Source organism: Vigna unguiculata, chromosome 7 (assembly GCF_037176805.1).
Source record: "Vigna unguiculata cultivar grain cowpea cultivar isolate G323 ecotype 2 chromosome 7, ASM3717680v1, whole genome shotgun sequence".
NCBI classification, from domain to species: domain Eukaryota; kingdom Viridiplantae; phylum Streptophyta; class Magnoliopsida; order Fabales; family Fabaceae; genus Vigna; species Vigna unguiculata.
Genome location: NC_140798.1, coordinates 41,107,551 through 41,132,457, shown reverse-complemented (window position 1 = coordinate 41,132,457; position 24,907 = coordinate 41,107,551). Strand labels below are relative to the sequence as shown.

Genomic DNA, 24,907 nt, shown 5'->3' with positions numbered 1-24,907 from the left:
TATGTAAACCCCAAATAACTCGACTACATATATGATATGATTACAAAACAGTGGTGCTTTATATCATATTCCTAACAGTTTTAAACACAAATTATATTTCACCTGCATTTTTCGTTGAAGAAAATTTAAAAAGAAAATCCATTTAATAGCCTCTTTTGTACTATATTATGCATCTGTTCATGACACAAAAAGAATATGTTATACCTCACTAGCATGAAAAAATATTTTGGATCTACTGCTCATACCCATTAATTATAATTTACATAGACCATTTAATAATTTTTGTATGTTTTTAGTAAGTTTGAACAAAAAGTCCAACAGAAGTCAAATCTTGCCTACCAGCATCATCGATTTTGATGATAATATCTTAATTGCTGTTATACATTGCAATAATTTTGTAATTCTCATAATTTCCATATTTAATTAGAATAAATAATATCGTTAATATTGTTTTGTTTTATTGTCATCCTTAATTATTTCCCTCTATTTTGATGTTAATAGAAGCAAAATCAAGCATAACCATAACAATTTGAACAAAGGTTTAAAAATAATCACATTTAAAATTTAAGCAAGAATAGAAATATTGATTAGATTCCAACAAATATAATTTAAAATAATTTAAAATACAACAAACAGATAAAATTTAAAATAATTGGACTACTGGATCTTACTTTGATAAAAAAAAAAAAACTTTCAGATTACATTAACTAGATAAGTTAAAAGTTTAATGACGAAAACAACCCTAATCTATCAATTGTGATTTGATCATAAGAGACAAAAGGAAAAAAGTATTGAGAAAAGAAGTTGTCATTAACTATCGGATCAACATGAAAGAGACAATCAATTGTCAAAAGAATAATAGTAAAAGGGGGATTGGAAAGAAGAGATAACATGTGTACTATTATTTGATTAAGCTATAATAGATTTTATTTCGTTACAGAATCATCCACATGTCCTTTACTCATCTGGTTTCTTTTATTGTAAATATTAATATTAATTTATGGTGCTTATTTATAGTTTTTTTCTTTTTTTGTTTACGTGACCATTTACCAGGTGCCAACTACATTTTCGTTTAAAGGTAAAAAAAAATGAAGTGATAAAAATAAAACACAAAGAACAGGTTTTGTTTTATCTTACTTATGACGCAACAAAATCCTCCTTTTACCCTTTTTCTTTGAAAAGGCAAATAAAAAAATAATGAAGTGTGGTGGAGTCAATACCTTTGCCCTTGTAAACATAAAAAAATAGGAGTCAACTATAACCTCAGAATATTCACAAACCAGACTGATTATCATATTACTTTATCTAATGTTCAAACTTTAAAATACAATTTCCATTCAACATGTTTCTTTTTAAGTTGAGTGTCATATGAACGTCAACCTACTTTTTAGTAGTCTAATTTCGGGACCACCACTAATTAAGAGATGTGCTTTTTCCACAATGATTCACAACATTAATTTTTGTGAATTTTAGCTTCTCTTTTTCTTTTTTTTGGAATAGGTTTGTGTGGTAAATCTTACAAATTAACTCTACAACTCTTGGTAAAAATAAAATTCCGTATCATTGGACAACAACTTGCTGCAACTTTTTGACCAAGTTCTGGTTTTTTTAAGTTTACCTTCTCTTAAGCTAATAATTAATCTTAATTGGTATTAGATTGAGCAATTCGGCAGTGGTCAATGAAGCAACCCAGTTCGCTTTAGCTTTTACACTAAAAGCGCTGGTTGACCTAATTCATAAATCTCCTGATATAATTCTTATCTATTTTTGTTTTCCATAAATTTCGTACGTCCTATTTATAATAAAGTGTTTGAATGTTGAATCTAAACAGGTGAGGTAAAATCACTTCAAGGTTTGCCAAAACCATGGCAACGAGTATTACCTACCAATTAAACAATGTTATCGAAGTGAATAGAAAAAATGGAAGAGATCAATTTGTCCAAAAGGATCAATCAAAACGTCTTCAATTCCTTTTCCATCTCACTCTCCATCAAAATCTGAGAAATGATGGTAACCCTAATCTACATATCAAAAGCACAATATCTCAAGTGGGACCCAGAAGTCCACAGCGCCAAAATCGAAGACAAGGGTACCATATGGGGCTAAAGTGGTGGAGATGCCTCCTTTGGTCAGGTCATATTCGACAGCAATCTAGGTGACCATATGGGGCTACACCACTGCCTACCTATTTCTTTGTCCTACAGGTTAATTAATGACATGAAACCCTGTTAGGTGTACCTGTGTTAGCATAAATTACGATTACACTGTCTTTGCTTCAACTTATGGAAAAAGAGATGGCATTTTTTGCTTTTAGGTGATGTCTGTATATTACGAAGGAAAAAGAAAAAAGGGATTTTAAAATTGCAAAGGAAAAACAAAATTAGAAAGCCCAGAAGTGAGTATTTGAGACAGAAGGCGAAGTGATGATGATTCTGAAGTGAATTTTCATTCAATATGTTCAAAGTTATAAGGATAGCCAGCACCTTGATTCCAAAAATAAAACAAAACTGAGATACTGCAGTGTCTCTTAGTGTTCATATGCATGAACTGTTGTGTGGGAGTGATAAAAGTCAACGTCGCCTTCGTGGGACCAATGCGTAAATCATGGCTCTTATCAACAAATGTTTCTCATAGATCTACGCACATACTATCGGAATATTCAAAAACGGATTTGTTGTGGTCTTGGACCTATATGTGTATTATATGCGTTGCATATTTTGGCTAGAAAACTGAAAGCAGAACACAAAGTTAACAATATAATTATATTGTTAACCATTAAATTAAACTTTACTTTATCGCTTCGATTTATTAGTACCCATTATCAAGAGGAACCCAACACACGGAACAAAGCACCAAAGTTCACGTAGTCTAACACCCTCCCTCGCTCAAACTGTTGCATCATCAACCCCACATTCTGTCTCATTCAGCGATAACCAATAAGATTCTTTCCAGGAAAATTACCATCATAGCCCAATTCTCATCACTCTCTCCGTTCATACCATAAATAAGCACCGTCTTGTTTCCATGTTTTTTCCTCATCATACCCTACACTTTCTCACAAAAAGCCATAAATCTCAAACCAAGTAAATGCCCTTTTCAAGGCCTAACTCCACCAACTACATTTAGTTACTACTATGTCTTCTCAATCTTTACTTATAATAACTACAAGGAACGTGATATTATTATACAATAACTACATTTGTACTACCACCCACAACTACTTTTATTAATCTTTGGCTCGAGTTCTTAAATGGTTGCAAGACAGAATGTTGGTTTGTGTACTCTCACTCTCATCTTCTATACACCGTATATATAATGTAGAAGTTCGAGTGCAACTCTCAGCTCTCTTTACTCCTTTCTTTCCCTCCCCACACCCCAACTATGCTGATTCTAGTGTTATTTTTCCTTTTCATATTGCTTCTGATGCTTTCCACTCTCACAGCGTTACTGGGATTCTGCATAGTGTTGTATCTATGCATTCATATGTATGTAGATAATTCTATGTATCATTTCTAAATAGCTTGTTTTAGTTGTTTCTCTTGCTAACACCATAATCTTTGTAGTATCTTATTCAGCAAATTGTTAAATTTTATAATAAATACATTCTAGTACCTAATTTACTATATTTTATAATTAGTGCTTCTTCGACTTCGACAGCAAACTGGAAATTAAAATGCTGTGTCAAGCAACTTTTCACTTGCAGGTTCAGCTTTAGGGACAACAACCCTAAGCATAACTTTACTAGAATTTTTTTGGTGGTGTTAGGTGGTCCCTCATTGCCGGAAGATTACCAGGATGAACAGACAAAGAGATAAAAAAAATACTGGAATAACCATCTTATAGTAAGAAGCTGGGAAATCAAGGAACAGATCCAAGAACACACCACAAGTGTACCACCAGAGAAGAAGAAAGGAAAAAATAAGAACAAGCAAAAGCATTCTTGCCCCGTTCCCACACCCAACATGAAAGAACCTTCTTCCATAAACCTGTCACTGTCATTGGCCTTGACCATCCTCTGTGTTGCAGAGAGTGCATGGCAAAATGATACACTCGCCCGCACCCAATTCCTCCTCCAAACCGACAGGCACGACAACCTCCTCTTCAACTGGACCGGAAGCGACACCTGCTCCGCCGCGTGGCTCGGAGTGGAGTGCTCCACAAACGGCATTATGGTGTGCCTCTCCCTCCCTTCCTTTGTCTACCTCCGCTTCGTCGACCACCACGAAAACCGCTTAAACGGTACCTTTTCCCCTCTCTTGAGCTTCACCGCTCTCGAACACCTCTACCTCTCCCACAATGACTTCTCCGGAGACATTCTGCCGCAGATATCCTCCCTCTCCGCCTTCACATCTTTGAGAACAAAACCCGCGGTTCAATACCCATTCAAGAAGCCAAATTAACCCAGAGAATAAGAACAAGAAAGGGACCTCAGAGAAAACCTTAGTTGTTCTACCAAAAGCCGTACTGATTAAATCTTAGTTTCGCTTATTTGCTTTCTGTGAATTGGTAAAAGATAATAAATGCAAAAATTCCTTGCTTTCTGGATTGTGTTAATTGACAGCTAATAATGTTTAGATTTGATGAATGTGTACAAGGTGTGAAGCTAGCACAGTGGGTGCTATAACAAGCTCATTCAATAACAAAGGTAATGGAACACAAGATTTCAGCAACTCAACAATCATCATCAATGGAGGTTGCAGATGTAACTCAATATTGAACTTGCGGGTAGGTTGGTAGGTAGGGCTAAGCTAGCCTGTATCTGGTGTTAATTTTGTGGTCCCAAATCAGATGTTTACCCTAGAAGCTGACATAAAAGTTGTTCCAGATGCAACGGTTTCCTCCTCTGGTGTGTGCATCCATAGCTCTTGCGATCAGTGTGGTAAGGATTGGTGCGGCTATTAAGATAGGTTTGGGAAGATGTGCGAGAGTGGTAGTATCAGGGACACCTTCTCTGCCTTTTTCTTCTGCATATGCCAATCACCTCTTTTCTCTTACTCCAGGTAATATATTTGTCAACCACCGCTCGTACTTCATTAAACTCACTCAAAATAAACAAACATACTGAACTTGTTTGTGTACGTCATTTTTGTCCTCACGCTGAAATGAACTCTGATCGATTCATTCCTTTTTCAAAACTCAATTATTCCCTCGGGATTGAAGTGTACTTTCTCTTCTGAAATGTCTTAAAAAGGTGTTCTAATACTAAAAAAAGGTTTCAACAAATTGCCAGAGACCTTTATAGCTGTTAAGATAGGTGAGAGAAAAGCATTAGCTGAGCTGAGAGAAAAAATTATGGAGCATGGAAGGGGTCACCAAGGTTGACGATGGACCTTATACTTTCACAACCCTTCTTCTCTTTAATCACACGTCACAATCAAGATATCAATTGTTCCATTTATTCTATGGGGCTCCTTTGATTTGGTTGTATGTGTCTAAATGTTAAGATGGGTGAGAGAAAAGCATTAGCCACACATCACAATCCTTTCTATTATTTCAACACCGGTAAGAGTTATGATGTGGATTTAAGAAAAAAAGAGTTATCAAGATATCAATAGTTTCTTTTATTCTATGGGGCTCCTAAAAACGGAAAAAAGGACCAACTATACGTGGGTATTTCCTCCGTAATTCTACAGTTCTAGATGAAGATTTTTTTTTTTTTACTAAAACTTTAATTCACTTCAAACGGTATTCCTCATCGTGATTATTTTTTTCAAGTTTCTCTCCATAATTAATGTCCAATTACTAATGATTACACATTTTATATGTTGCAGGAAGCGAAGCTATTGTTAGAAACTCATTCAATAATGAGGGTAACGGCGCGCAATGTTTCCACAACACAACAATCATAGTTCTTGGTTAGCAAAGTCTAAATTATATAAAAATAAAAAAAAAGTTGTATGAATTTAAAGTTTTATTTATGTGAGCATGGCAAACTTTTTTATAAAACCCAAGGAAAAATATAATTTATCATTTTACAGTGATCTAAACTTTGTCTCTAGATAGTAATTCAGTCCTGAATCGTTTTTCTCTCACTTGTAATAACTGCTCCTCACTTATACAACAAAATTACAAAGAAGACAAGTTCAGCACACACTGTACATACATATTTTAGGAAAAAGTTATTTTAACGTATCATTTCTAAATAATTATCATTTGAAATCAACTTTTCTTAATAAAATATTATTATTTAAATAAAATATTAATTTATATAAATGTCAAATAGTATTATTGATATCAAATTGCCACCGCCATGCTAAACTAGGAAACAAAAGAAAGATTCTATAAAGGAATTGTTGAAGAGAAAAGAAAGAGACTTTTGTGTCCGGGTGTGTGTGTGAAAGTCTGATGCCGGCTAATGAGGAAAACTGTAGGGTCTTTTTTGTCAAAGGGGATAGGTTGAGAGTGCACGTGATGTGTCACGTGCAACGCCCAGAGACAGAAACAAAAAAAAAAAAAAACAGAATTACTATCTAGAGAAAAAACGTGAGATTGCTAGCCTTTCTTTTTCTTTTCTTTTTTAATTTTTTTAAAAAAATTAACTAAAAGCAAATAACCTTGATTTTTACCTGACTTTAAAACATTTCTCATTCTCACTTTCTTTTTTTTATTATTATTAGTATTTTACTTTAGACAATATTAATTTAGGACTTTACAGTTAATTTTTTAAACAAAAGCTATTCATGACTTTTTTTTCATGAATAACCCTTCTTTTCAAAGTTTTTAAGTTTGTGTCCGAATTCTCTTTTTATATGCTTAAGAAAATGTTTACAAAATATCTTTGGTGTAATATTTGTGGGTTACCTACCAATTTATAATATACACATCAATAATACATATCGCCCATTTCTTTTTGTTACTGTTTAGATTTTTTTTCCCTTCTTTCATTTATATACGTTGTTATTATTTGTTGTGTCTTTGTGCGTTGTCATGACATCACTTTTAACAAGGGCGTGGGTAGCTTTTAATTAATTTTGTTTTCTTAAGGAAAAGAACAAAAGCAAGCTAGCTAAGTTAAACTTTAGTACCTTACATCAAATAAGCGTTTCTGCAACATAATACCAAACATTTCTTAAGTTAGAAAGCAATTTGATATAATTAAGATCTTTTCTACAAACGAGTTCGTGGTAGTTGTTATATTATTGTTCTTCTGGGACCACCAATTTCATTCAAAATTTAATTAATTGATTTGTCCCAAATACGTTATAACAAAAATTAACAACTCGAAAATATAAGGTTGACTTAAAAAGGAGAGTGAAAGAAGTTTGTAAATTCAATTTCTCCTCCCCCGTTCCATGTGAGAGATATTATGTTGGTTTTTGATAAAAACAAAAACAAAAAAACTAAAGATAACATGTATTTAGCGGAAAAAGATAGCACTAGATAATGTATATGCAAATTTAAATATTTCAATATGAGATATTTATGAATGACATTACTGTAACTATTTTTATTTAAATTAAATATATTTTGGTCCTTATTAAAAGTTGGAATTAATTCTTGTTTAACTTTTTATTTATCTATATCGAAAAGTAAAATGCCTAGTGTTTTAGCACGTGGCATCATGAATAATGACACATTTTACATTTATATATATAATTTTTTCTAACACGTTGTCACCAGAGTCCACTTGTGTACTAGCATATTTTTAAGTTTAATGCCATTTCATATAAAATAATTTTTTTACTACAACCTAGAATATCTTACATGTTATATGGAAAAAACAAATCATTGAAAAAGGTAAGAGACTATGCAATTATAGTTAAGTTAAAAAAAGTGTTTTTAATATTTATTACATAGTTTAACAATAAACTATTTATTATTATTATTATTATTAAACTTTTAATGTTATAATATAATAAATAACATCATATGTAGTCATGAACTAATATAAATGAATACCCGAATTTTTTTATCTAAATTATGTTAAATTTAGGGGTTGATATGACAAAATGGATTAGAACCCGTAAACTAAAATGTTCACTACATATTAAAGTCAGGTTAAAAAATTAAAAATTAATCCTAATTTAATTGTATGTATATGAGTTTCTTAATATCTTTGGGATATTGCAAATTTCAATATCTAGAAAAAAACAAAATTATTTCCTACAAATTTGAAAATTTAAAAATAATTAAAAAAATATTTTTTAAATTTTATATGGGTTAGTGAGTCAACCCACTTAACACACAAAGTCATAGTGGGTTGAGCTTGATTATAAGTTTTTTGGCTCACCAGGAAATAAGTCGGGTTGGACTCACTCATTTTTAACCCAACTCGTGATAAGTCAATTCATGTGAGCTGAGTTGACTCACTTACTGCTTTGATCTCAAATATTTAATTCTTATAAAATAATAAAAAATTATGATAAAAGAAATATATTATTGTCAAATATGTAATATTTAAAAAAAAAATATATATATATATATAATTGTTTATATTTCAAATTAAAATATCAAATAAAATTTTATGAGATTCAAAACATTTATTAAATTTGCAAAGGTGAATGTTACATTGATAAAATTTAAAATAATTTTAAAAAATATAAAAGAAAAACAAATATTTAAATTAAAAAATATTTTAAATGTATGTTTATTTCAATTTCTTAAATTCTAATAAAATATCTTTTTTTCCATTAATAAAATTATAAATACATCATCGAAGTCATACATAAAACAAAGATTAAACTAATAATAATTGAAATTTAAAATAGATCTTTCATCTTTTCAACTTCAATATATATTGGATGGTAATAAAAAAATCATAAAAATTACATTAAAATATTATATTAAAGTAAATAAAATTTATTTATACAATTATAGTGATAAAATTAAACATATAATAATGAGTCACAAAATGAAAATAATTATATAAAATATGAAAACGATATTCTACATGATAAAAATATTTAAAAAATGATCAAATGAAAACAATTTGATAGACATTGAATGAAGTCGCACTAAAAAAAATGTATAGTTAAGGATGTGATAAAATAAAAAAATAAAAAACACCTAAGAAAAATTTTCTAATATCAAAATAGTCGAGAGATAATAAAAATTGTTTTAGTAAAACAATTTTTTTTAAAATGAAACAAAAATTAATAATAATAGAATAAAGAAGATAAGTTGTTATATTATATAGTAAATAAAATGTTTATGCTATTGAAAAATTAAATTAATAGTGTTAAACATTCACATGTAAACGGAAAATATACAAAGGTTGTGATAAAGTAGAAAATATATCAGAAATTCATGATAAGGCAAACAATTAAAAGAAATAAAAATTAAAAAAGTGTGTTAGTGTGTGTGTGTGTATATATATATATATATATATATATATATATATGGTTACATAATAAACTATGAGTATTTTAGTAATTTAAACAATAATGGGATATGACGGGGATGAGTATTATTATGGATACACTATTGCAGGTAAGAGTTTTGGCATTGATTATTTTAGGAATTCCATTTTGGTTCTTTAACCGAAACATATTCAATCGAGGTAAAAAGGGTAGGACTTTAGGTCTTGGTTTAGAATTGAGACCTATTATTCACTTTTTGCTTCTGTTCTTTTTTAACCAAAGCCTATAACTTTTTTTAATTATTATTTCAACAACACCGTGTTTTCCGGCACTTTCCTTCCCAACACCACTCAGAACCACCAACAAACAAAGTCACCAGTGACCACCACCCTTCCTAGCACCATCGCATAACCACTAACATTGAATAAAAGGCAATAAAAAAATACTTTCATTAGGAAGAAATAAGTATGAAGTAGAAAAAAAAATAAGAAAACACAAAGAGAAAAGACAAACCTCTCTTCGATTTCAAAATGGGAAGGTTGTTGGAAATAGTATAAATGTGAGTCAAAAGTCTCACATTAGATAGAATAGACAAAGTTAAACACTATATAAGAATAAAGACCCATAACACCATTGCCTTAAGGTTTTGGTGTAAAAGTGGTGTCAAAGGTCTTATATGTGTAAGACTAATATCATATAACCATATAGAATCGCAATCTCTCAATGACTATAAACATAACCCATATATATAAACTCATCAGTGGTATCAGAGCCGATGGACTCACCCTTGAGGGGAGATTGTTGGGAATAGTCTAAGTGTGAGTTAAAAGTCCCACATTGGATAGAATAGATAAAGTTAAATATTATATAAGTTCGCATTGGCGACGAGGAAGGGAGGAGAGCGGAAGAGTGTGGTTGTAGTGGAGGAGTGGAGCGGCACAAATAAAAAAGCTTTGGTGGGGATGTAAAATTTTGATCCTAACAAACAAATAGATCTTAGTTGTTTAAAGAACTGAAGCCTATAGTTAATGCAAACTTTCTCCCTCAAAATAAGAAGGAGTTCGGATAATAACTACGAGACAAGTTTATTTGTTATCCTTGAACCCGTTTTTTTTCCTCTTTTGGTATTTATTGGTTGCTATATACGGTAAGAGTCCTCCTTATAAAAGACCAAATATTCAAAAACTGTTCATTCGTAATTTCTATTCAAGATGCAAATATTTTTTACACCGTTTTGTTTTTAATGGCATTCATGACTTCATTGTTTAGTAGGTGGCCAAGACTCGTTTTCTTTTATGTCTAAATATCATACAAAGAAAAAGAGGCCCAAGTACACCATCCAACTTCTGCAACAGTACTCAACCCAAAATCACACCAAAATGGATCATAAAAAAGACTCACAAATACCATTAAATTCAATCTTCTATAAGTTTTCTTCAGCACTAAAAGTCAATGCTTTCATGGGCTGGACGCTAGAACAAGGTCTATTGTTTTGGGCCCAAGCAATCAAAATGTTCATTTTGCTCTTTCATACCCCTTTTCCTTCACTGTCTTTTTTCATATTCGAGGGAAACTAATTTCGGTATTTAATTTTTTAATATATATTATAAATTCTATAAAGTGATTTTCTTAAAAAACATTTTAAAAATTAAATTGACAACGGAAAAAATTAAAATAAAAACAGAAAGAAAGAGATTAACATAATCAACGTAAGTAGTGGTATGGGCTTTTGGTAATGAAATCTATCCAAGTACCCATTTCCAAAGGCAACACACACATATAATGAGTAAAAATATAAATAATAGAAAAACATAAACAGAGATAAAAGTCTCACTCTCACACACATATAATGAGTAAAAATATAAATAATAGAAAAATGTAAACAGAGATAAAAGTCTCACTCTCACACATATATAATGAGTAAAAATATAAATAATAGAAAAATGTAAACAGAGATAAAAGTCTTTATAATTTTATACTGGTGCTTAGAGTATTTTTCTGCATAGGCTCGGCGTTTGAAGTTATTTTTGAAAATATATAATTTGAAAAACAAAAATGAAAATTGATTATGTGTTTAATTTTCTCCATGCATGATGATCTGAAAAAGACTTACTGTGAAATTAGAAAAAATAAAAGATGAAAAAAAATTATGAGCTTATATTCACTATAAGTTATTTGAAGTGAATCCAGAGAATAAAGGTATGTCTCGTTTAAGAAATAAAATGAAAGCAAAGAAAGTAAAATAATAAAAAATAGGCTATTTTAATTTGTTAAGATAAAGTTAAAACCTTTTGTTTGATTTTATAGAAAGTAAATTGAAAGAAATTTGTTTAAAAGAAAATAAAGACAATTTTCTCTTTTATTTATTTCTCCTTTTTTTGGGTGGGTTACTTTTTACCAGTCTTATAAATATTTTTCCCTTAACAAGGACAGAGGAAGAAAGATTATAAAGTTAGAACTTTGTGTGTTGATGAGCTTTGTCCTTTTTCAATCATTCATTTCAAGTATATCTCTAAGTTATAAATTACTAAAATCAATTCACGTGACCAGTTTTAAATTCTTATAATAACTTATCGGCACACTCGGTATAATTTTTAATTTTTCATTTCAGTTTCTATATTTTACATTTACTGTATTGAAATAAATTAAAGTAAACTTTTAAAAAAATACAAAGTAAATTTGTAAAATTTTATGTACCAGGTAACATAAATCCTTAATTCACCGACAGATACTCCTGTCTCTATTTTTGCTGTTCATTATTTCTTTCTCTATTATGGTATTATAGATATAAAGCATCTATACATAATTATTGTTTATTTTTAAATAAGGGAAACTAGAGTAACTTAATTATTTTTTCTTTCATTAACTGTTATACTTATGAATTAATTAGACATATACCATAATCATGGAATATTCCAGAAATTTGACCAGCGGCGGCTTAAAAAGAATGCATATAAGTATGAACCGTCTCAATTACTTTATTTGAATCATATCTTAGGTCATGATTGGTTAGGAATTGGAGTACGAGCCTAAGTTTCACACATTAGGTGGTGGTTGGTTCTTGTTCGTGTGAATCATCTATAAGGAAGAAGGAGTGCTATATAAAAAGTCAACTCAGTCGAAGGAACCATTCTCTCGTCTTCAAAGACAGAAACAGAGATATTGGGAGTATGAATCTGAAAATGGCGTCACTTTTTCCATCGAAAAAGCTCTCTCCTTTTGTTAATTTTTCAGTGTTTGATATACGTCAAGCCGGCGGATGTAAAGTGACGAATTCATTCAACAATCTGGGCAATGGCACTCAGAACTTTGCTAATGCCAAAATCATGCTTACTGGATGCTGTTGCTGTTGCTGTACCGAATTTGAGTTGCATGGTATCATTAAATTAACAAAATACTTTCTTGTTTGATTTCTTTGTTAGTTTCTTTATTTATTTATTTTCTGTTTTCTGTCTTTCTCAGGTACTGTATCTCCCAATCGGACGTCCACAAAATCCCCTCCACTTCTAAATCACCGTACGCCAACTACGTTTTTAGATTCTCCATAACTTTCCGTTGTAGACGACAAAGACACTCCTGCAACGGAAGCTTCTTCCACCACCGGGTCCAAATTCGGTGATGTCTTTGTAAGTTTTCATTCCTTTTGGGAATGTGTATGATTTGATATGATGCGTTTAGTAGTTTATTTTTTTCCAAGCATATTAGATCTGAAAGTATATGTGTCTTGTTTTGTGTTCAGCACCAGGCCTCAAGTGTGTATGGGGAACAGAATCTTCATATGTTCTTACGAGCTGGTGCTGTAATTCACTTACGTTGAAGCTATACGCATGATACAAAGAAATTAAGGATAAAAGTTAGAAACAAACCAAGTTCTCTTGGGTCTTAACAGATGAGGTAGCTTCAAAATAACTTCTCAACCAAATTTTACTAGAATTTTCACATCTAGTAAACTAGCACTACGATTCAATGCTTCACATGTATATTGATGTCTGTCCATCACTGAAGGTCATCGATGGATGTCTTCTAAGGGTTAACACCTTGGATGTGTCCAAATTCTTCATAGTGGTCCAAAACAATTTGTTTGAAGAATTTTGGAACTTTGTTCTGATATTTGGATTTAGTTTATCTTCCTTGGGTATGCATATCTATATATTATGTTAGGCATTAGACCGTCGAGGTAACAAGATAATAGACAAATGAGATCATGAATTCTCTGGACAAACTGCATTCTCTTGGAACTAGGTTTTCAGTGTTACAGGGCTATACGAATTAGCTTTTTTGGTTTCTATATTATCATTGGGATTTGAAATTTCAGTCAAAGTAATGGCAAAATATCACGTTGTCACTATGCAACATGGTTTGATATGAAATTTAATGCAACAGAGCTCATTGTTTAACTCATTCCTTTGTTTAAAAATGTTGTAATTTAATGTGTTTGATCTGATGTTGCAGGTTCTTAAGGATTTGGCCACTTAATTTCCACGTTTGCGAAAGGTTCAAAAGAAGACAGTCCCCATTTGGATACTATACGGTGGGGGAATTTCTAATTTTGAACTGGATTGCACTCTCCTCAGACTCCCTGGAGCTGTTTTGTGCCAGTTAAAGTTTGATCCTCAAGTAACTAAAAATTCAGTTCTTAATGCTTATGCTCAACGTAGTACATTAAGTAATTCACCTGTAAGTACTTTCTTCCACCTTAAACTCCTTAATCTCTTATCTCAGACATAACAACTGATTGGCACCTTGGTCGTGTGAACCAATGAAGTTCTCTTTACTGTGAACCAGTTATGCATTTGACTCATTGTCTGTTTTAGTATATACCTGAAAATCCAGGTTGCTACACACAATATATAAGATTTATGGAATAGAAGGTGTTTGATAGTTCTTCCTTTATTAAGGCATTATGCGTGAGTGGTTTAGGTTGTGGTATGATCGTTTCCCTTATGAATTTCTTTTTCCTCCATTCCCGTGGTAATGGTCAAGATAGTTCTGTTTTCCCCTGCATTACTTTTCTTTAAGTATTGTCTCGATCGAGAGTACTCACTTGCTAATCGTTTTATATTTGATGTTTCAGGAAGCCAAAGTATCGGAGAAGGTGGCATAGTAAACTCATTCAACAAGGAAAGGGACGGCACGCAAAACTTGTTCAATGCAACAATCAAAATTGGAGGCAAAGCGGGTATGATAGCAAGCTCGTTCAACAACAAGGGTGACGGCATCCAGAACTTCAGCAATGCCACAATCATAATCATCACCGGCTGTTGTTGTCGCTCACTTTATTTCCATGGTATCATATTTTCCTGTTTCTTCCTTAGAGCCCTTCTTGCACTACTGCTTCTCCTAACCAGAGATCAGCATCCGGCAACGATATTGGATTCGACTCGGTCCAATGCTGATGTCAAATTCCCTTCAAAGGGAACCTCCACTCGCCAATACTACTCCGTCGTCATTCTCCATTATCGCGTCTGCTACCATGTCTTTGTCTTCTGCAATGGAACATTCGTTCATCACAAGATCCGATTTTCGCGAGATCTTTGTATGTTCGTCTTTAACTCATCTCCATCCTGAGTTCTACTATAATTTTCTATCTCAACATGCATGCTTTTATTTTGTGCTCAGCACCAGTTGTCGTGTCGGAAATATTCCAATAGAATCTCCACACGTTGTCGCAAGACAAATTTCAGTGGTGATTTGAAATTTTTTACTACAATTAGGATATCTTTTGGGGTAGCTGTGTGTTTTGAGAGTTTTTGTAATTGCATCCTGATAAAGGTTGCAAGAGGATGATGTACAGGAGATTTGGATACTTGAGTGTTAGAAAGAATGGAAAGTTTCTTATGTGAAAATTGTAGAGAAGAGTTACAATTTTTGTAGTACAAGTTGCATAAGAGACTTTGTAATTTTACCCTGTAAAAGTTGTACGAAAAGATTTTTAATTTTATTTTGAGAAAAATACTATATATTGACTGTTAAAATATTTCTATTAAGTAATGTATGGATATAGGATTTAAAGTGTGAAAACATGTTTGTATAAGTTTGTGCATGACATAAATGAATATAAAAAGTTGGAGTGATATAGGACAGTTTTAGTTTGATAATTATTTGTAAATGATTCACGTACGCTAAAAAGTTTATCAATATTTGACATACACCCATGGAGAGAATAAAATTTATAGGTTTATAAGATGTATGATGTGATAAAAAGAGAGAGACAGGAAGAAAAACCAAAGATATAATAAATGTACATATAAAATTAAGGTGTATAGACTGTGATATACTTTTTTACTCCCTTATCCTAAATAACTTCATATATCCCTTGAAGTTCAGGTTAACTTTAATCAATTTCAAATTATTCCATGCCTCTTTTTTTTTCGAAGAGTTCAGTGGTTTTATTAAATCTATTATGACTAGTAAATCCTATAACAGAATTGGTTACTGTTCTTTATAAAAGAATCAGATATAGGATTAATTTTTTTTTAATAGAAGATGGGACTAGTTCCTGAACCTTTCTGGGCCTTAAATGCAATGCTGAGGTATATGTACTGTAGTTGATCCACATAGGGAAAGTTCTTAACAAATGTGTTTTGATAATTGAGTCAGCAAATGGGCTTAATCCATCATATTGCCCAAATCCTTAATAGATGGTCTTGAACATTATGTTTGGGATTTGTGCTCTGCTTAACTTTAACTCTTTAGGATCCAAGAACAATGATTCTAGTAACATGACATTTATGTGGTAAAATATTATATATTAAAAGAAATACAAATTAATAATATGTTTTTAATGATTGAACAACGTTTTTGATGTGTTACAGGAAGGCAAAGTATTGTAAACTCATTCAACAATGAAGGCAGTGGGTTACAGGACTTGAGCAATTCAATAATCACAGTTGGAAGCTGTAGCTGTATCTCAACTTCTGTGCGACTGAAGAAGACTCATCAAACTGGTTTGGTGAAACAAAAATATTGAAACTTGAAAGAGGCCATAATGTTTCCAAACAAGTTCTTGACTGAATAACCCTTTGGAAAACTAAATAAGTAGCCATTAGCCAATAGATTGTTGATTGTTGATTGCGTTTGAACTTGGTAATTGAGTGGTTCCCCAGAAGAAAGGACCAATTTGTATTTTGATCATGTAAATATGGACAACCTTGGTTGATTCCACTACTTCTTTGGTCTGCTGAGTGCTTCTGCCACAATGGTTTGTTGTCAAAGTCAATTATCGAATACTATTCTTGTGCTCTTCAAGTTGGGTTACATATTTACTAAATTGTATGTTTTAAAAAAAATTGTAGATAAGCAAATGATATTTTGAAGAGGATATATCCAAAGAGATATCATCGTCTTCACGTCTCATTATTCCAGTTTTATTTTTAATTATTTTTTATAATAATATATAAAGAGATATAATATTTTGTGTCCATATTTTATTATTCCAGTTTTATCCTTAATTATTTAAAAAATTATTTATTTCATAAATAATTTATTTTTAACCGTTATTCTAAAAACCTTTTCTGTCTTAAACCATTTTTAAAAACTTTTTGTGTATACATATTTTATTTTTTAATTTTATATTTAACAACTATTTTAAAAATTAATTATATATTTTTTATTAATTTTAACTTAAATTTTATGAAAATTAAAAAATGTGAACATGTAGTAGCTCTTTCGTATCCTAACCGCTGGATAAATATATGTCATGTACCCGTACTCACATCATATCCGTAGGGTATCCATTGTGCGGGTATCCGTCTATTTTTTTTCATATCCACGGGTATCCACAGTACCCACGGGTATTTGCAAAATTATTTAAAAAATAAATATTTAATCATAAATTCAAATAAAATAAAATACATCATTGTCATGAATTTTAAATAAAATTCAAATAAACTCAAGTTGATACAAGTCCAAATAATTGTAAAAGTAAATATAAAATGATGCTCAACACACAGTGAAAATTCTTTAATTAGTGTTTTGATCAACAAACTCACTTTCTCCAATTGGTTCTTGAAAAATAAGCAAATAATAACATGCAAAGTATTTTTATTTTGATTCCATCATTTGACAACAAGCATACCATAAACGTCATTATCTATGTAAGGTTTGATGTATATGTCTAATTTCAAAGAAAGGAAAGAGAAAAATGTCAAGGGACGTAAGTTTAGCAGGTACGAGTATCCACGGCTACGAATACTATGATACCCGTACCCGCCCCATTAACATGCGGATATCAAAGATACTTGTATCTGCGGGTAGCGGGTATCCATTTTTAATATTTATTTTTTATCTGTTGCGGGTTTTATCCGCGGATACCTGCGGGTACGAATTTTTTTGACGTCCCTAAACACATGCGACAATCCTCGTGTGTTTGCTAGTATATATACGTGAAAAAAATCTACTACTTGAATTTATTATTTTTAAAATAGAATCTAATTTTATACTTAAGAATGTGTTAATGTATAAAATTGTGAGAATTGATATAACATGTTAATAATAAAATAATTAGCAAAAAAAATATTTATTTACAAACTAATTATAAAAAAAACTAAAATAGTATACAATGGTTAATTTATTTATTAATTTTAGACTTTTTTTTATTTCGAACATCTAAAATATTTTTAGATTTGTTTGGATGTTTAAGTTAAAAGTAATAGAAACTTACTCAATATAGTAGTAAAAATAAAAAGAAAAATGATATTTTAACAAAAGTTTGACAAATTACTTATTTAAGTAAAAAATATTATTTTATTATTTTATTTTAATTAAAAATAAAAAATTAATCTATTTTAATTCTATTTATAGAAAATATGTTAAGTTTGTATAAACAAATTTGTGAAAACTCATTTCCTAAATAATAAAAAAGACTAAAGTGACGTTCCAGAAAACTTGGAAAATTCATAAATATTTTCTTTTTTAATTTATTTATCGTACTATGTTGTTGCTTGTAATATTTTATATTTTTTAATGGCTATAAATAAGTAAAAATAATAATAAAAACTAATCACAATTTTTTAATTAAGAAAACTCACATGGTTAAATATATAAGAGAAAGAAAATCGGTTCTTTAAACTTTATTGTGTTATATTTGACAATTACTGAATAGGTAATTTAAAAAAAAAATTACCAATATGAAAAAGTCATCAAATTTATATGATTTCAAAAAAACAAATTATATGTCATGAGTATAGTTTTACTAAATTGTACATAACAAATATAATTTTAGTCCGATATTATAATTAATAAAGCGCAGTGTTTTATTTTTTATTAAAAAAACGAAATTATATGTAAGTTGGACGATTTGGAAAAAAAATTGTGATCCTGAATAATGACTTCTTCAACATTTAAATAGAGGTTGTCATATATGACTCTGAAGTCCACGTCTTCAATATTTTGTATTTTGTATTTTTTATTTGAAAAGATAATTTAGTTTTTATCATGACAGAGAGAAAAAAAAAAGAAATATTATCAGCAAAATAGATAAAATACCAACTTTTGCATATTGACATACAACATTGTGTATGTAGTCAAATACTCGGATCTCAACTTATCGTAGAACTTTACAAATAACTTGATCATTTATGATATATTTTATCATTTTCTTTTAATATTATTTTTATAATAATATTAGATAAGATATATAAAGTGATATGTTTGAACAATAAAATAAATAAATTAAATCAAACAATTATACTTTAATAAATATATAAATTAAATTAAAATAATGTAACATCCATAAAATATATCAATCCAACGATTCATAAAATTTATAATCTTCAAACTAAATTATAATTTTTTTTACGTCACCCAACACTCAACAATAGAAGAACGGAAATGACTAGTTTCTTGTTAGGTTAAAATACTCCGTTGATCCTCCTTTCTATAGTAAAATCTCAATTTGGTCCTCGTATCTTCATTAGTCTCAATTAGGTCTTCACTTTTATAAATTAGTATCAATTAGGTCATTTTCGTTAGTAGAGAGCTAACACCGTTAAGTAGGTGTCATATGTCAGCTTCTCATTGAATTTTTTGAATTTTCTTTTGAATTTTTTTGAATTTTTTTAAAATTTTTAATTTTTTTTTAAAAAAATTTTAATTTTTTTAAAATATTTATGTCATGTGTCAGGTTTGTAGTGTGCCACGTGTCAATCTAATATGGTGACACGTGTCAAATTATTGTATGAATCTCAATTTGGTCCTCATATTTGTTAATTTGATTTGATTTCAGTCCAATTTTTTTTTAAAAAAAATTAATTTCATGTGTTCCAAATTTAGAACAAATTTAACTTTTTTTATAAATGTAATGATGATACTTTTATTACAAGTGATATTTCTATTATATATTTTTAAAAACATTTAATTTATTTAAATTTATATTTTACATTAAACTTTATTTAAATTTTATTTTAAAATTATAAATATATAGATTAATAAATTTATATTCGAAATAGTTGTATAATATTCAATATCAACAATATTTTAGAGTTGGCTTAAAAATAATAATTTTATAAATTCAAATGTAAAATTTTAAAATAATTTTATATCAAATTAAAATAAATATATTTAAAATTTTAATATTAAATATAATTAATATTATTAAAATATTTAATAAAAATATAAATTTTAATAAAAATAATCATAACATTACATAAAAGTAAAATTTGGTCTAAATTTGGAGTATCTGAAATTGAAATTTTCAAAAAAAAATTGGAACTCAAATCAAATCAATTTAACAAATATGAGGATTAAATTGAGATTCATACATTAATTTGACACATGTCATCATATTAGATTGACACGTGGCACACTACAGACATGACATGTGGCATAAATATTTTTTTAAAAAATTAAAACAAATTAAAAAAAATTAAAAAAATTAAAATTAAAATTAAAAAAAAAAAACGAGGAGCTGAAACGTAGCACCTACTTAATGATGTTAGTTCTCTACTGACAAAAATGACCTAATTAATACTAATTTACAAAAATAAGTATCTAATTGAAACTAACAAAAATACGAGTATCAAATTGAAATTCTTCGAAAAAATAAACGAATATTTTAACCTTCTTGTTATAACTCTGTAAGTGGGACCCACCACCAGTTATATTTATCACACGTGGCATGTCTGACTCCCCGGTAAGCAAATAAATGCTGCTCATAATTATCAATCATTATCCTCTTTCCTAACTACTATTGTTTAATCCTATTAATTAATCATCTTGCTGTAAAATGAAAGAAAATACTGCTTACACTTAACATTCTTTCAATTTCTTCCATTCGAGCCACGTGGTATGTGGCAGGTGCCTCAAATATATGGGTCCTGAGTTTTCTTATTTTATTTTATTTTATTTTTCTAATTCATCTTACATTATTTATCACTTAGAAAATACGCATAATGTATTATGTCTTCTTCGGTAATACTCTCAATAAATAAATACGTTAGCAAGTGTATAATTTAGGTATAGCACAGAATATGTATATTAATTAGTTTATCATGGATAGAGTAAAAATATTTATGCAAAATAATATTATTTCAACACGAAAAATTATATAATTCCTTCCTTATACAATCAAATATGAAATAAAAGGTAGTAATAATACAATAAACCTTGAGATGAAGTATATGGTTGGTTCCAGGTGCATAAATGTATCTTAGCAAAAAGCCTTGAAAGCAATTGGTTCTTTCAATGTTTTTGGAAAACAAGGTAGGTTACTTACTTAGGACCAACCCTAAACTACACACAAGATTACCATATGATGCTAGCCACGTGGACAATAGCATAATGAAGGTACCAGAATCACTATGATTCTGTCCTAAATTGATCACAATTTATGTATCCTTTATTAGGTGAGACAAATTGTTCAATTGCCCATTCATTATTGTTTAAAATTAAACTTAAATCATCTGATACCTACGCTTGCAACTTTATAGGTCGAGAGTAAGTGCATGTGCATGACCACAAATTAACATTAATGATTTATAATGAGAAGATGGTAGCTGTAGTGCAATACCCTTTGATGGTTTTTCTTGAATTAAAAGTAGATTATTATTGAATTGACCATGAAAGGCTTTCAAGTGATTCAAATTTTGGAGATCCAACAACTGGATCACTCTTGGCTTTCAGTGGAAACTTGGTCTGTTTTATGATATGCTCCCATGCACTCGAAACTTCCTTCAGAAACAAAGGTAGATGAATTGAGTCGCCAAGAAGAAACCAGAAAAGATAAGCTACAGTGCACCACACTCATGGTCATCGTGACCACACTTTACAATTATTTTGCTTCTTTAAACCTTTTTCTTTCCACCTTTGCCTTTTCTTTCACCAAGTGCTTCCATAAAAATATGGTGAGAACCACGATGATGAAAACGTGTTTTTCATATATACATTGTCGCACATGTATCTACTATATATATATGTACACCTCACACTGACTTCTCGTTTCACTCAAGTCACAGAACACTGATAAAAGAGAAATTATGAGAAATAACACTTTGTATACACACAAGTAGTAGGTAATTCTTTTTGTATGTATCTTGAAAGTCTCATGTCGACTAGAGATAAGGTCAATTCACAGTATATAAGTGAGTGTAATCTTCATCTTACAAACCGTTTTTTTGGTTGAGTTAGGCTTAAAAATTCACTTCCAATATGGTATCAGAGTCCATCCTAGTGAACTTTCTTGGACATTCTGTTTCACCCGCTATCTCGGGCCGCTAACAGATCATTCACTGATTTCTTGTTCCACGCATAAGATGAATATGACTCAGCATGAGGGATGTGTTGAAAGTGTCACATCGACTAAAGATAAAGTCAATTTACAGTATATAAGTGTATATAAGTGGGTGCAATCCTCATCTTATAAGTCGATTTTGTGAAATTGAGTTAGATTTAAAAACTTACTTCTAACACAAGTGAATTTGTTTAAGGAGGGGAAAAATAATCAATAAAGACAAAACAAGGGAATATGTAGTGGTCCTTGTTTATGTAATTTTTCGTGTTCGTAGCCCTAGCTTGATAAAATATTATCTGGGCTTAGCTAAACTAAAAGAAAGCGTACTTGAAATTCCGATTTACATGATCACTACAAAAAGCCGCATGGAATGTAGAAAGTTGAAAATGTCCCATCATTTGTTGAATATAGAAAGTTGAAAGAAGAATGCATCTGGTGGTTATTTTCCTGTTCTGAGTTTACAAATATATCGCGAAGAAAGTGACAATAAATGTATCTTATATGACATAATTCAAGGTGCGCCATTGTTCTGCATTTACCACCTAATTAAGAAATGCAATCATAGACTAGGAGAAGGTCACCTATCTCAACATTAAAGACATTATGGTCCCCCCTCCTTTGTCTTTTAACCAAACTCACTCAGTTAATGCTGTTCAAAATTATTAACTTTGCGTAGGTTGCACCAAAAACTTATTAGTTAAGCTATCTGCATATTACAATAGTTCTTTGCTAATATATACTACAGATAAGTTGTTAACTAAGTCCAAAATTTCAGTGGAAGGTAGGTGCACTTTAAGCACTAAGATATACCTACTGAAATTCATCTCAGCCACAAAGCTTAACAGAAATCTTAGTAGAGCTAAAACACTGCGATTTGATTAGTCTAGAAGATTTATTGGGTCGTTCTTTTATTCACTAATATGAAAATGAATTTTAATTAAGTGGAGAGAAAATACTATTTTTTTTTCAATTAAAAGATTGTAGTTATAAAATAGTTTTGGATATGAATATATCAGAACTCATAGCTTTTAATGGTCTATTATTACATTGAGGTCAAAGGTGTATGATGAAACATTTGTGAGATGATATTTTGCCTATCTCTTATGAAAAATAAATGAAGAAACATGATCTTGTTACTATTGCGGTTGGTCAATTACTTTCACAAGCAATAGTGAAGTCAGAAGTTATTTGTCCGTGTTTCACCTTCTCTTCTTTCTTTCTTTTTTCCATCTTTTCTCTTATTTTGTACATCGTGAACACTGTGTATGTTGTCATTCTCCTCCTCGTTGAATTATTCCAGTCATGGAAAAAAAAATTAATCAGCATGGTTCGGGAAAGTAACACTAAGTTACTAAGTGATACTCTTTGTCTTATGACTTTTTCACTTTATCTTTTTCTTTTAATTTTAATCCACTTTGACCATGATTCACGAACATAGCCTTAATTTAGATTAGGTCTAAATCAAAATAAAATAACACAGGCTTCATGGAAATTCACTATTTCGTTAAACCAATCATAGGATTCCTCGAAAGTCTCCAGAAAAAATCTCATGTAAATTTATTATTTCACTCAGGGTGTGTTTCTTTGTAGAGATAAATTTGAAAGAAAGTGTAAAAATAAATATGAATAAATTTGAGTGGATAAATTTTTGTGTTTCTTTGAAGATGATTAGAAGTGAAAATAAGTGGATTTAAAAATAAATTTTGAGAGAGTTTGTGAGTGATTTGATTAATAAGATAAATAAATTTTTTTTGTAATAAATTAAAACATAAAATTACTATTTTACCGTTATAATAAAAATTAATATATTATTATTATTTATTAATATATATATATATATATATATATATATATATATAAAATACAGTTATTAATATTATATATATATATATATAATAATATTATTTATTATTAATATTATAACTATATATATAAAATAATATTATTTATTATTAATATTATAACTATATATACATAATATATTGTTATTAATATTTTATACAATATATTATCGTTATTATAATATATATATATATATATATATATATATATTATACTCAAATCTAAAACTTTAACAAGGTATCTGTCATGTTTACTTAATAATCAAATACAAAAATACTATAAAAAACAGTTTAATAAATAAGTTTCAAATATTCATAAATCTGTGTATCTATAAAATTATTCACAATAGAGTTGATCACGCACATTTCTTTTCAAATCTTTAAATGAGAACGCATTATAACTTTGGTATCTGTTTGTTTGAATCGATACAAACGATACAAATTATTGAAAATATCATACCCTTAATTTTTCAGAACACTATTTTATAATGTTTATCCTTTCATTATCTCTTTTTACTGGAAATTCATTTTTTTATATCAATTAATTAAATTATTATTTTTGTCCAGAAAAAAACTATTTATTTACTATTTAAACTATTTATTATAAAAATTGAACAACATTATTATGAAAAAAGTTCATAGTTTGGTGTGTAAAAACCTATTGTTAAAGCGTATATTATTTCCTCTTTTAAGTCTTAGTCATTTATGTTTCGAACACTTTTATAGCAAAAGAATTGTAAGAATTTAAGTATATTTTAACTCCAATTTAACACGTCCTTTAAAAAAATTAAACCGACATATTTGTTAATGGAAAGTCAAAAGCTTTTTTTCAACATACTAACATCATTTTAAGTTAACCATACATAACTTTCATAAAGTGTAATAGGTGGTTTTAAAAACAAACCATACAGTTACACTGATTTATTAATTACTACTATTATCATATGAGATGGCATTACCCAATAAGATTTCTTGGCAAATACTGTATAAAAATGGATCCAAACACTCTCCTGACACACACACATATACACGACTATTTT

At 29.6% G+C, this 24,907-nt stretch overlaps 1 long non-coding RNA gene across 2 annotated transcripts; it reads left to right on the top strand.

Moving 5' to 3' along the window:
• The first annotated feature begins 12,276 nt into the window (after positions 1–12,276).
• On the top strand, positions 12,277–16,547 carry LOC114192293 (uncharacterized). 2 transcript variants are annotated; one of them, XR_003606077.2, is made up of 6 exons: positions 12,277–12,674; positions 12,762–12,925; positions 13,039–13,193; positions 13,752–13,976; positions 14,374–14,835; positions 16,115–16,547. It is a non-coding gene; the product is annotated as an uncharacterized LOC114192293 (long non-coding RNA). The 2 variants fall into 2 exon arrangements; XR_003606079.2 differs by lacking the exon at positions 13,039–13,193 and having other exon boundaries at positions 12,278–12,674.
• The last annotated feature ends 8,360 nt before the right edge of the window (positions 16,548–24,907 follow it).